The 12,920-nt window shown below is 43.6% G+C and overlaps 1 protein-coding gene across 8 annotated transcripts in view; it reads left to right on the top strand.

Moving 5' to 3' along the window:
- Nucleotides 1-7,833, top strand: part of CDK14 (cyclin dependent kinase 14) — a 339,864-nt gene extending 332,031 nt beyond the window's left edge. For all 8 annotated transcript variants that reach the window (XM_041122213.1, XM_030008240.2, XM_030008244.1 and 5 more), the window contains one exon: nucleotides 3,539-7,833. The gene's annotated coding sequence lies outside the window, so the exon portion shown is untranslated. The remainder of the gene's footprint in view (nucleotides 1-3,538) is intronic.
- The last annotated feature ends 5,087 nt before the right edge of the window (nucleotides 7,834-12,920 follow it).

The following is a 12,920-nucleotide window of genomic DNA, read 5'->3' as shown; positions in this document are numbered from 1 at the left end:
GTGGAGGACCCTGTCTCAGGTCTCGGTTGTCTGAACAACGGATGTTTCAGTTCAAGAGCCCCACTGAAGAAACAATGCTTTTTTAATAAAAAGATTGGTTCACCCCAATCTAAAATTTTGTGTTTGTTTTCTTGTGGATTTTCTGCTGTGGACAGAGACACCCTCCTCTTCCTCCAGTTTACGGGAGGTGTCTATTTGATGTGAGTCTCATCCTAAACAAAATAAAAGTGAAGAGAAGGAGGTCTCCTGTCCCACAGCACAGCAATTACAGCGCTCCTCTGAGAAGTGGCCTATCTGTGTTTGGTTTCTTCCTCTGCCTCAGGACAGGTAGCCCCTGCTCCCCATTGCGCAGGAGAAGGCTGGCACTCCACGAGGGCACTTCAAGGCCAAGGGAAGGGATTTCACCTGTGGCCTCCACTTTGAATCAACAATAAACATTCAGTGAATTAGGGATTCAGATGCAAACGTTACATATTCCCACTCTGTGGATATATATTCCTAACCAGCAGGCTTGTTCGCTGTGTCAAAGATCACGTAAGGATTTTATACGTGGTGGAATTGTCTCAGCAGCCAAAACTGAGGGTTCAGCCTCAGAACAACCTGGCCATCAGGGTGCTGGTGCGAGTAGTGGGTCTGTCATGCAGGACGGCTTCCCGTCCTGGGCAGGCAGTGCATTTCAGCATGTCTTCAGAGAGACTGTGACTACCAGCTGTTCCCTTGTTCCAATTGCACTATGTCTTCTAGCGTTCCCCAGCCAGAACCACTGGGGAAATGTGGCATCAAATCATCTTCTTTTCTGGTGAGTTTACTGTTTGATTTAGTTTAAATCTCGAGCCTGTGCAGAAGGTGGGACGTGGCATTGCCCACCATACTGTTACACAGGCTCTCAGCTTCACGGGAAACCGGTTACCCCGGCTGCAGCACTGGCATAGCAGGACCCAGCAAAGCTGGAGCTGATGGAGTTGTGATCATAAAACTGTCAGCTGCCTTATATTGAGCCAGGGCAGAAAAACAAATGATGTTCAGCAAAAAACTTTGCAATCTCCCATGCACATTTATGTAACCTCTGCTACCCTTTCTTAGTCCCCTGTGTTCTGCCCTTGGTCTACACTGGTGCTGGCAGTGGTTGCCAGTATGCAAAGGTTTTTTTTCCCCTATGTTAAATGGTAGTAGCTGTGAGTTTGTTCATTTCTAAGGAAGCTTTTAACATTCTAGGGCTTGATTCTGGAAGTGCTAACCTTCTGATGAAGGTATTCCCCATTGTACAGGCTCAGGCCCTGTCCCGGAGAACATGTCATCAGCTTTGCCTACAGAGCCAAACTTGAAGCCAGAAAATGTAGTATTGTCACTGGGAAATTGTAGTACAACCCTGGGAGAAGTGTGATTCTCACCTCCTTTAGAAATTGTCCTGAGGTCCTGATAGAAAGGAAGAGTTCTATGTAATTAACGTAATTGCAGTTATTCTCAAATCTGAGCAATATGGTGACTCCTGGAAAAGCTTCCATCCAGAGGCTTTTCTATCCAAATGGTTTTGTTACCTGTCCTAGATGTCCCTGCTGCTTATGCCAGTCTCTGGAACTCCAGCAATTTGGATTTAGCCTGCAATCAGGCCAGCCATTCTGGATCTGGGCAGATGTGGCTTCCAAATTGCAAGCCCGCCTTCCACAGCTGTAGTGTGGGTGGCGGTGGGGGCACATGCAAGCTCAGTGTTGGAAGGAGCTTTGGGGAGTTTAGTTGCTTCTTTGTAAGGAGGGGCTCCAAAAAGGTCATCCCTAAGAAGTGCTTTTGGAGAAAGGGAAATGTGGAATTTGGGGAATATTGTCAACAGTGTTTCACCAGTGAGCAGTTGTGAATCTGCATGTTGCAAACACTGCTTTTCTTTTTAAGCTTATGAAGGGTAAAGTAAATGGATCAACTCTGATGTATTCCTTGAAACAAGATTTATTGGCGCTTCAGCCAAGCTCCTAGACCCTGGGGAAAGTGGGACTTTCATGTGGAATAGACATTCCACACAAACTCCAGAGGCGTTTAGGAAACAACCCAAGCAGGACTCAAGAGGTGGTAGACCAAGCTCCAAGAGGGCCCAAGATGCTTCCACGCATCATTAAGAACAGGCTTTTGTTAATCCAGTTCAGGTATTCTGGCGCTTAAAGGGCAGAAGAGCTCTCAAGAACCACGACAGGAACCCTGGATATTATGAAAGTTAGATGTTGTGTAGAGATTAGGCTGTTTTGATGAAAGCCACAATTAAAATGTTATGCTTGAAACTGCAGTTCAAAACTGATGCCTTGTTTTTTTCCTGCTTTTGAAATGAGGGCTAGACTAGATTCACTGGCACCTGCATCCAGTTTGATTTAAATAGTTTTAGGACATGCTAATACAAACCAGTTCTATGCTCAATGAATGTTTCAGCATTCTTAAATGCTAAAATTCCTCCATATCTGACTGTCTTCCTGCAACTACATTTTTAAAATGTAGCAGGTCTGTAGTTACAATCCTTTGTCTTGAAAAATCTTGTAAAACAGATAAATTTTGAACTTTAGAAAGCTACAAAATTTCTCAGAAAGTCTCACTTTATTACTTGGCACAAAATTCTACTTGGACATTTATCAAGAATTAAGTATGTTAATTATAAAATCCTTCCAATGGCTCTCGTGCATCTAGCCTTCATTTAGGCTTCACCTGGCTCTTCTTGCAGTTGTTGGATGCTTTGTTTTAAAGTAATGCTTACCACATTCTCAGCCTGCCTCCTGTTTTGCATGAATCTCAAAAACTTTGTGGTACCTTCTTGCAAGTCCAGTCACTGCTTTGAGCCTATACAAACAGGAATCATCAGCAGAGTGAAAGACAATGGAAGCAAAGCTATTGATACAGTGTTTATTTCTGGTATATGAAAGGAGAGGTTTTAGTTATCTGCCTATCAATGGAAAAAAAATGAAATAAACGTGAATATGTTTTAACACAGCACATCAAGGAGCTCTGTAAACTGCTTGTGTTTGCAGAAGTGTTTGTGATGTGCCCCAAGGTACCTCAAATAACTCTTGGGAAGCAAACCTGAGGACACCTTTTCATAAACTAGTTGCAAGCATTGCTGTGAAGGTGATCACTAGGGACTCCATGAGAAAGGGGGGCAAAAAGAGCCTGTAAACTCTTGAAGCTGTGCCAGCATTTAGCAACCTTCCTTTGCATTCATGCATGGGGTGTGACCACCTTTAGAAGAGCCAACTGTCTATTTATGGCTGCCTATAATTTCCATGGAGAATGTGAGTGCTGATGGCACCTCTGAAGATTAGCACTTGGGGCAGAGATACATGAATATGGATTAATATATCTCACTTAGGCAACCACCCTGAAAACATTGGTGGTTTAAGTTCATTTTCTTGAGCTACCAGCTCAAAAAGTGCTTTGGAAGTCTGTCCTTCGCTCTGAGCTGGTGTCTTCATAACTGGCTTTGGACTAACCTATATTTTACCAAGTAAAAAATCATTTAAAAATGCAATTTGTGGGGCTTGTTATAATTTATATTGTTTCCTTACAGGATTAAATTTACCAGTTTGGAGGAGGGAAACAAAAACCTAATGAGGAGGCTGACACCAGGAAGAAACCACGGCCTGTTTCCTTTCTTTCTCTATGGTGGATTTCATGCAGAAGAAAATTGAAGCTGGCAAGACCCTGTTTTTTCCCTGCAATTTATTTAAAACCTTGCACGCATTTGGATACCTTGTGATTTCAGAGAACTATGTGAAGATTAAGCTTTTGCTTACTGATACATGGCATGTACTCTTTCAGTCTTTTGTGTTTGATTTTGTTTGATTTTCCACTGCAGCGCTGCATCTTTGTAAGGATTTTTATGCTTTCACCAGCAATGTCTTAAATACATTAAGACAACACATTTGGTGTTCACACTTCTTCAGTAATGACTGTAGAAAAAAAAGCCAATGGTGGCATAAAGGACTGTGTGTTTTCTTTGAGAGTTGTGCATATTTTGCAACCAATGGGAAGACTATTTCTGCCAGAGCAAGCCCAACTTGTCTGATCGGCTGACAATTACAGCACCTTGCCACTATTCCTGAAGTGTTGTTGGGTTATTTCTTTTTTCATTATCTCCTCAGACCGTTCATATCCATTTTAAAAACATGGCAATAATTGCATGTTTACTTCAGTACTCTGAATTTGGTTACTCTGCTTAGGCTATGTAGCATGCCAGTTTTCAAAATAGGCCTGTGAGAAAGACAAAGCAAAAATGATGAGATGTATGCAGCTGACAGCTATACAATGATTTCTTTATATTTTTATTCCCTTCAAGAATATTTCTTTCTTTTATGGGTCTTGGCTAACATCTCTATGTTTTTCCTCACGCTATTTACCTTTCAGAATGTTTTCTTGAAAACAGAGATGATTAAACTGTTCTGTTTAATTCAAGGCAGATACTAAGGTACAGAAAAACTTTTGTTGAATGAGCCACTGAATCTAGCTGTGTTCCTTTGCCACATACAAAGCAAAGTGGAGAATTTTCCTTATCCCAGACTGTTTGCTTTTCCACACCAAAGCACCTTTCGAGTTATTTTCCATGGGTATTCTGAGCTGATTGGAAGGTACTACCAGATACTGTGTCTTTAGATAGCTTTTCTGAATGAATCATTCAAATGCAAACTTTGCAAGAAACTAAGTTGTGTGATTGTAGAAAAGGAAGCCCCTGCTACATTTTGGTTGGGGAGAACATTGTGTTCAGGGGTGCGATAAAACTGCCCTGACCATATACAATGCTTTGCATTCAGAGAGGGCAGGGTATGGTGCAAAAACCACTGTTGAGTTACAGTCCTGGTTGGACAGAAACGCTTGCTAGGCAATATTATTCTACACATAAATTTGACATCCTTTGCTTGCTGGATGCATTGGATTACATTTTTAAGAAGTGTGGTAACACTTTGGTTAGCTTTCAGTGTTTAAAAGGAGGGGGAAAGGATTTGTGCTACTGCCATCTTATTAAACTCCAGCAGTGTTTAATAAGAAAAAAGCACCCAATGAGGCAAATCCTTGAATGTGCAAGTAGCTACGAAAGGCCTCTTAGTGAACTAGGATACGAGTCTACACTTTCAAAGAGCTGAACCGTGGAAATATTCTCAATATTTGCACAGCCATTAAAAGACAATTTTCCCCAATGACATCTCTGTTTCAGGATCTGGTAAAAGCCATCTGAAAGCCACTTTCAGTCACAAACCTATTTAGAACTTACTACAGTTTTTCCCCTGTGGTTATGAGGGGGAAAAAGTGACCACTGAACTTTTGAATTTATCACACACTGAAACTGCCTTAGACGTGGTTTGTTTGGGTTTCATGTTTCTTTTTTTTGTAAGAGAAAAGTCTTTTATACATTATCTTTGCTACTTAAATCGTGTGCAGTTTGATGATTAAAATTAGCTATTTTTAGAAAAAAAAACTTGCTGCAAAAATCTGAAGAATTTTTGAAAATGTAACAAAGATTTCAATTAGGAATATAAAGGTAGTTTCATAGATGCTTCTACTTGGCAGCTTAAATTGGGAGACAAGCAATTACGCTGCTCAACTAAACATCTGAAGGTTTAATATAGAGAGCAGTTCCCCAACTGTTCCCACAAGCCTAGCACATTACTATCCATAGTGACTCATGTATAGTGTTTGCTTAAGGTATGTATGTGTGTATGTGTGTGTACACACACGTGTGTGTGAGATTATCGTCTCTGCCCCATTCCCACTTTTAAGCAACCACTGAAATAAAGTTGGTCCAAAAATCTTCAAACTCAATTGCCCGAAGGAAAGTGCACAAATATCTAAGTTCCTAAATAGTAACTTGATATTCACCAGTAGTGAGGTTATCTCAGCTACCAATCAATTAAGGAGTGACCAGGATCTCTTACTTCTGCACCTACTTCCCAGGTGCCGCGACTGCCTGCGGTGACTTGGGTTTGCTGCTCTCCAGCGGAGGCTCTGGGCCCTGGGGGTGTTCTCCCGGCACCGAGGGGACCTGGGCTCACCAAGCTGGTGCCATTTGCGTGACCACTGGAAATTATTCTTCTGGAACATCAAATCTGCTGGGAAACGTCAAGTTTTTTTGAGAAAGTAGAAGCTCCTTTGTCCAGGGAACTGATGGTACGGCCTTATTTCCCTCTTCCACCTTCCAGCAGAGCCCTTACCTGCATGGTTAGCCTGATTGACACCCATCAGTTAGGACCCCCTGACAGCTAGCCCACCTCTCCAGCATCTTGCAGAAGTGGGGTTTTCACCACAGCTCTTCTCAGTGTTGCAGAATGGACTGTTTAAACCCCATCGATGCTCTTGAGACAGCTTCAGCAAAGATCAGTAGCATTACCCTCTTTTTCTCTCATCCTTCCCAAATCAGTTCCCCACAGAATCTTCAAAGGGACAAAAAGAAGTAGCCTGGCTTCCTGGACGTGCTGCGGGTGCCGGGAACATGGTGTTTCATGCTGTCAACAGTCAAAAGTTGGCTTAAGTGACCAGCAGTCTCTGGGACACAGTCCTTGAGAAACTGTGGGACTCGCTCGGAGTCGATAGCCGGCAGCAGTGTAACTTTCATTTTCCTACCGCTTGGCTGAGCCCCAGTAGATCCTTCCTGATGATACTGAGAGGATGTGGCTTTGCTGCGAGAGGGGAGAGCAGCCACAGGGCAGCAGGTGTAGTAAGCAGATAAAAGTGGGAGGGCATGTTCTAACTCTGTATGAGATATAATATTAAGCAAACGGGGAAAGGGAAGATGGTGATAGAGATGGTCTGTACGATACAGAGATTCCTTACAAGTTCAAATTCACAGAACCTGACGTTACAAGTCAACCAGCTGGAGATGGCTTAGTCCTCTCTCCTGCTGGGTTCAGATCAGCTCTAATCCACACCCAGCAGGCACCACACTAGTCAGGACACTCCAATAGTGCCAACATTACATTACTGTATGGTGTCCCGGATCAGTTGGATCCTTTTAATTCTCACTATTGTTTTTAATCAGAACCATGGTTTAGGATAAGGCGTCGGTACAGGCAACACTGAAAATTCAGTCTGCGGTAGACAGAGGCACAGGGGTTTTTGCTTTCTCTTTGGTGCGCAGGGGTTCTGCACTTCAGACTCCTGGGGAAAGAAGGTAAGATAATATGTTCCCTGTGGGCGACTGTGTCAGTGCACGCAACCAAATGTGTAGTCAATGCTCTGATATGCTCATCTACAAAATATTCATCTGTGAATATTATTGGGTTTGTAATCTTTGTTATATAAAATGTTTAGGCTGTACAGACTGGGGAGCAAAATGCAGACACCCCATATAAACAGAATTATGTTGCATTACTGAGCATAACAATACTCTCCCCTACCAGCATTTAGGTGGAGTGACTGTATGTTACTGCCTTGCATTTTTCACATAAGCAAAAAATCTAAAAGTAAAGGATGCACTAATAATTCCCATCCCCCAAAATGCATTTCAATGGTGCTGCATACAAAATCCCTGCTTGCCAGCTTCCACGTGGATTTTTGTATGGTGCACTAAGAGGTGTCCTTTTTTTAACGAAATAAAAAGGGGAGGGCTGGTACATGAAAACAATGTTAATGTAATTAAATATATATATATATATACTTCAGAAGAACAGCATAGTAAGCAGTACAGTAAAATAAATGTCGCATTATTTGTTACACCTTGTAATTTGTCTGTATTATGAAAGATGTAATGGTTTGTCAGCTGTAACTGTTGTTTTCTTGTAACATCATATTGAATAAAGTGTAGCAGAATCCCTCTTCTCCTTCATATATGTGATCCAGACCTAACCCAGGGAATAAAGCCTTTCTTTTACTTTTTCTTACTTTTTGTTCTTCAAAAAAATGAACAAGGGAATGGTTGTAAACAACAGCTTTTTAAGGAATGAAAAGTACTTAGAAGCAGGCAGGCACTAGACAGTAATTAGTTGAAAAGATTAGGCACTGATTCAGTCAAACACATGAGCTTAATCAAAACTACAAGGCAGTGCTGACTACAGGGCAAGGTTCTTCGCATTTCTGTCTGTAATAGTAAGTTAATTATTTGGTGTCTTTTTCCATTTTTTTACATGTGTGACAAGGGACCTATTTACAGTACACTGGGATTTAACTGAAGTAGTAGAAGGGCCAGTTTTCTGGCAAAAAAAAAAAAAAAAACCAACAAAATAGGTCTGACTTAAAGATATCATTGTATGGAGAATAAACTCTGGCTTATTGCAACATCTCTTGAAATAAAAACCTGATAATTCTGGTGGAGAATCAGGCAAAGCATATGATATGCATTTTTCACAATTTTGATATGGGAGTGATATTTACACCTGTTCATAGTTGGTTATTTATCTCAATCAGTGAGTATGTGCTGCTTGGATTCTCAACCTGTTTATTTATTTGTGCATTATAACATTAGATAGGCAAGCGCTCACTCACACTGAACATAATCAATATGTGCCTTCAGTATTTTCTCCTCCTTTCCATTGCTTCTAGCTTTTTTGGTACTGACATCTTGCTAGGACCTATTTTTAGACAATGAAAGTTAAATCAATGCAGCTTGCACAGACTTGGTTAGAATATTTGACTGAAATGTCAGAATAAGCTGTTTTAGCAAATGCAGGAGTCTATAGGAGTCTGTTGGTTTTAACATCATTTTGGTCTAGGATGGGGGATGGCTGGAGAGCAAGTGTTTATACTCTCTAGGCTGACAGGGAAGCCACAAGCCTAGAGTATGGATAATGGAGGACCTAAATTCTAGCCTTTGCTCCCGCTCATTAGGAGTAATTGAAGATAAAATGGTCTTCCTTTGAGCTAGCACAGTATAGGCTTGATTGTGGGTCTTCAGTGTCGCAGGTTTTATCTGGTGGAATAATGTTCTGGCCCAGTTCTGATGGCAGAACTCTTCTGGAGAAGAATCCCCACTTTTAAATCTAGAAAGTTGCCACAAAATGACATCAGCTGCACCCAGAGGGCATTGCACGAAAACAAGCCAAGAAAACACATGCATGTTCATCTATTTCTATTTTACCCTCAGTTCTCAGTGGCTAGGGCAAATGTAGGAAGGTGTTGCCTTTTCATAGTCTAGATGAATAATTTGTGCCTTCAGCTGAGTATCTGATTTGTTTGGCTGACTCACTACCTGTGTGGCAACTTTAACCTACAAATCTCTCAGATACAAATGAAGACCAAGAATTATTACCTAAAAAGGTTTGTATGTTTGAGCACTGGGTACCAGGAAGCATATTCAGAGTGAGCTTTTAATTATGTAGTATAATCCTTAAAGCTGTCTCCTGACCCCCTTGGCTGCACTCCTAGCCTGTTTAGCCCCAAGGTTTTCTTCCTAAACTAGCCTGGCTGCTACAGCAAAGCAAGATATGCACTTAACTAGAATAGCAGCCACCCCTCCCCCGAGAAAAGAAAAACCAGAGGGAAAGTGTTGGAGCAACCTTGGGCCACTAGGTTAACACATACAGTTTCTCAATAATGCCCCTCCTTGTAAACCTCTGCAAAGTAAACCCTACAGCAGCGGAAGGGCTTGCTGCTACCAGTGGGGGGTGGTGTTATGGACATTAGATTTGAGAAGCTTATATAGCACATGGGCGAGGATAAAGGGATACAAATCAGAGAAAAAAAAACCTGAAGAGATTTAAAAAAAAAAAAAAAAATCCAGGGCCAAGTATTTACTGTTCATTCCCCTTGCGAGTGGTGTTATATATTGTCTGCAGTGAGTCATGCTGAGAGCAAGCCAGGCACAATAATAGCTGAGAGCAGTCCTGCAGCCCCTTCGTTATTGCCTGTGCTGGCTGATACTGAGTTGGGCAAAAGAAAGTGATTCCAAAAATGTTCTTTTTTTTTTCCTTTTCTCCTGTTTCCCAAAAGGCCCGGTAGTGATTGTTGGGGCTGTACTACCTTGAAAGAACTGCTAAACTAAAATCAAACATATTTTTAAGTTAATTTTCCAAGGACCGATCTGGTGATTCACATAAAAGATGTTAACAGCTCTAAGTGCTATACAACAAGATACTGCAGCGCTATATACCCTAGTAAAGTCTTGAAGCCTAAGGAGATTTAAGATAACATAGAAACATTTCAACCTCACCTTTCAACTGGAATTAGGACTACAGCGTAGGTTTCAAAAGGGTAGGTGTTCATTTTACAATCCAGCTAATTATAATAGTTTGCCCCCAGCTTCCACCTGAGGAGCTCTGAGGTATTCATGCATTAATGAAATGAGCTGTACACACAGCCCTGGGATATACCATACAGATGTAAAGATCCATATTTTGTAGAAGGGAAGAAAAACCAACCCACCCCAAAAACCAAGGCACAGATTCAGTTCTCTATTTTCAAAGCTTTGCATGGGTACAAGCACCCAAAAGAGTATTATTTCACTTGCTGTTTGTCGAAGACTGAGCATTCAAGATACTTTTTTTAGAATACTTTATTACAACAACAAAGAAGTTTAACTTCTGTGTTCAAAACAAGCCATGTTTCACTGTATGGACAGATGGAAAGATACCGATATATTACATGACAAAGTGTTGTGGTCTAATAGGACTGCAAAGAGTTGTTCGTTGACCAAATGCCCAGCATCGTGTCAGCGTGGAGCCGGAGAAACTGCGTGTACCATCATGTTGGCTTTGCTGGGAAATACTGCAAACATGAACTGCCACTTGGCTGCATCAGGAGACACAGATATAACTGTCAAACTCTTCAGAGACTATCATCTCAGGTGTTCGTCTATAATCCCAATTTTTTTTTTCACAACACACAATGCAGACAGCAAAGCAGAAATTATTTTCTGCTTGGGAGGTAGTGCTGTACAGAAATAGCCCCTTTCATAGAGATGGTTAACATTTTACAGATACTTCTCTCCCAGCATGCTGTTCTGGCCCATTACATGTAATAAATGCAAACCACTATAGCCCTAACATGCCCTTTTTGTGTACATTGCCGGCTGCTACAAGTGCTCATCTATCTGCTGAGCACTCGGAAAGCGGCCCAGCGCAGGGTATTTTGGAACACAACTGCCTCTCTGGTGGGGATGTGAATCATGGAAGAGCTGTACTTCTGGTCTCCCACATCCACTAGGTCCTCTCCAGAAATGCTTGTTTGTATCTGGGCAACGTCCGTGTTTTCACTGCCGTCTGTTTAGCTTGCACTTGTGCATGCAGAGTGACTAATCTGGAATAGCAGGAACCTGTAATTTTGGGAGCAGCTCCATTAGTGGTCAGAGGTACCCCGCTCTTCTGCCAGTCCAGAGACAGCAGTGAGTGAGCTCTGTTTGGCAGAGCGAGGTTTCATCTCTCCGTAAGCTCCAGCTGCTCTTCTGAGCTCTGCTCAAACACAACATCTGTCAGTGCAGCAGGACCAGAGGTGGAGGAAGTGGGAGAGAGGGCACGAGACAGAGACGCGTATGCGGTCTGGGGGCAAGGCCATGAACGTGGCAGTGGTTGGGAAATGATCACAGGCGAGTTCCCTTGTTTTAGAAATCTTCTGAATATTCACCCTACTGCTAGCTGGGCCCTTCTTTTATAACCCCCACATGAGAAAGGGACATTTGGCTATCCTCCTAAATCCCTTCCCCAAGCAATTGTAATTTAGATTTAGGACGATTGATCAAAGGGAAGGGGAGAGTCTTAGAGGGTTTCGGATGAGCCCTTACAAGTCCCTAAATACGAGGAAGTGTGCTATACACTCACTGCCTGTAATAACACAGAGCTTTGAACACCCCAGTGTGTTTCTGCAGCGTTAGCCAGTGGGATTTCCTATGCCAACGCCGCTGAAGTAAACAATAACCAGGTTTTGGGAGAGGAGGCTGGTGACAAACCCCAGTTCGGCAGCAGTGCCAGGTGGGATGGAGGAGAAGCCGCCTTAACCAGGGAAAGAAAGGAGCCGGGGCCTAGAAACAACCCCGGCTCTTACTGGAGGCCTGTTGACAAACTGGAGCTAAAGCAGCTTTGCCCCCTGCCACCAGGACTCTCGGGTGCTCCGTATTAGCAACATGTCAGTCGCTGTGCGTAAATCAAAACATCGGTGGCTCACTTGGTATTCTCTCATGCCCTCTGACTGACAGGACCGTGCCAGGTATGCGGTAACTTTATGGTGAGAAACCCAGGGTGCCCTTCCAAACACTGAGCCCGGTGAATTCCCACACCTGCGACTCGGGCTGCTGAGCTTGCTTTGCACCAAAATATTTTGACTGCAGGAATCTGTCTGGTAGCTGAATGTGCCAGGAACAAACAAGGAGCGCATTTACGCTTGCTGGCCTTGCTGAACACCACTTCAGATGCCCCGTTTTGTGCAAACACGCGTTTCTCAGCAGCTCCGCTGGCGCGGGCCCAGAGGCGCAGGGGCCACATGGCTGCGGAGGGGCCACAGACGCGACGGTTCACGCAGCAGGTGAAGGAGGGCCGATGGGAAAGGAGTGACCTGAAACTGAAGGGCCGTTCGAGGGCAGTCCCAGAGAAGAGGGAAGCTCTGCCGTGCCAGAGGACAGCATTACCACTAACACCAAGGCCCCACCGGTGCGCCTGCATCCCGGCGGCCGGGCCGGGGCCGGGTCCGTCCTCGCTGTGAGAGGGGGAGCTTTGGCGCCAACGTGAGGGAAAAATGACACCGGAGTATCCGGTGCGGAGCGGGAGGAGGAGCTTTCAGTCCGGCGTTAGTCAGGGTGCGGCCTGCCGCTGGGCTTGGCACGGTGGAAGAGGTGTGTTGCTGTGAAATTCGGGGATTTTGGAAGGTTCGAGCCTTTCACCGGGTTTTTCCAAACGTTTTACGAAATGCCGCTCTGAATGGGGGGGGGGGTCCCTTTCCCTCAGCCATGGCTCCGGACTGGCATCGGAGGGCACGGCGTTGTCCGGCAGAGTGGATGCTGGGTGTCGGTGGCGGGGACAAGCCAGGCCCCTCGCTCCCCT

The sequence above is a fragment of the Aquila chrysaetos genome, chromosome 3, assembly GCF_900496995.4.
Source record: "Aquila chrysaetos chrysaetos chromosome 3, bAquChr1.4, whole genome shotgun sequence".
NCBI classification, from domain to species: Eukaryota; Metazoa; Chordata; class Aves; order Accipitriformes; family Accipitridae; genus Aquila; species Aquila chrysaetos.
This window is presented reverse-complemented; position numbering and strand designations above follow the sequence as displayed.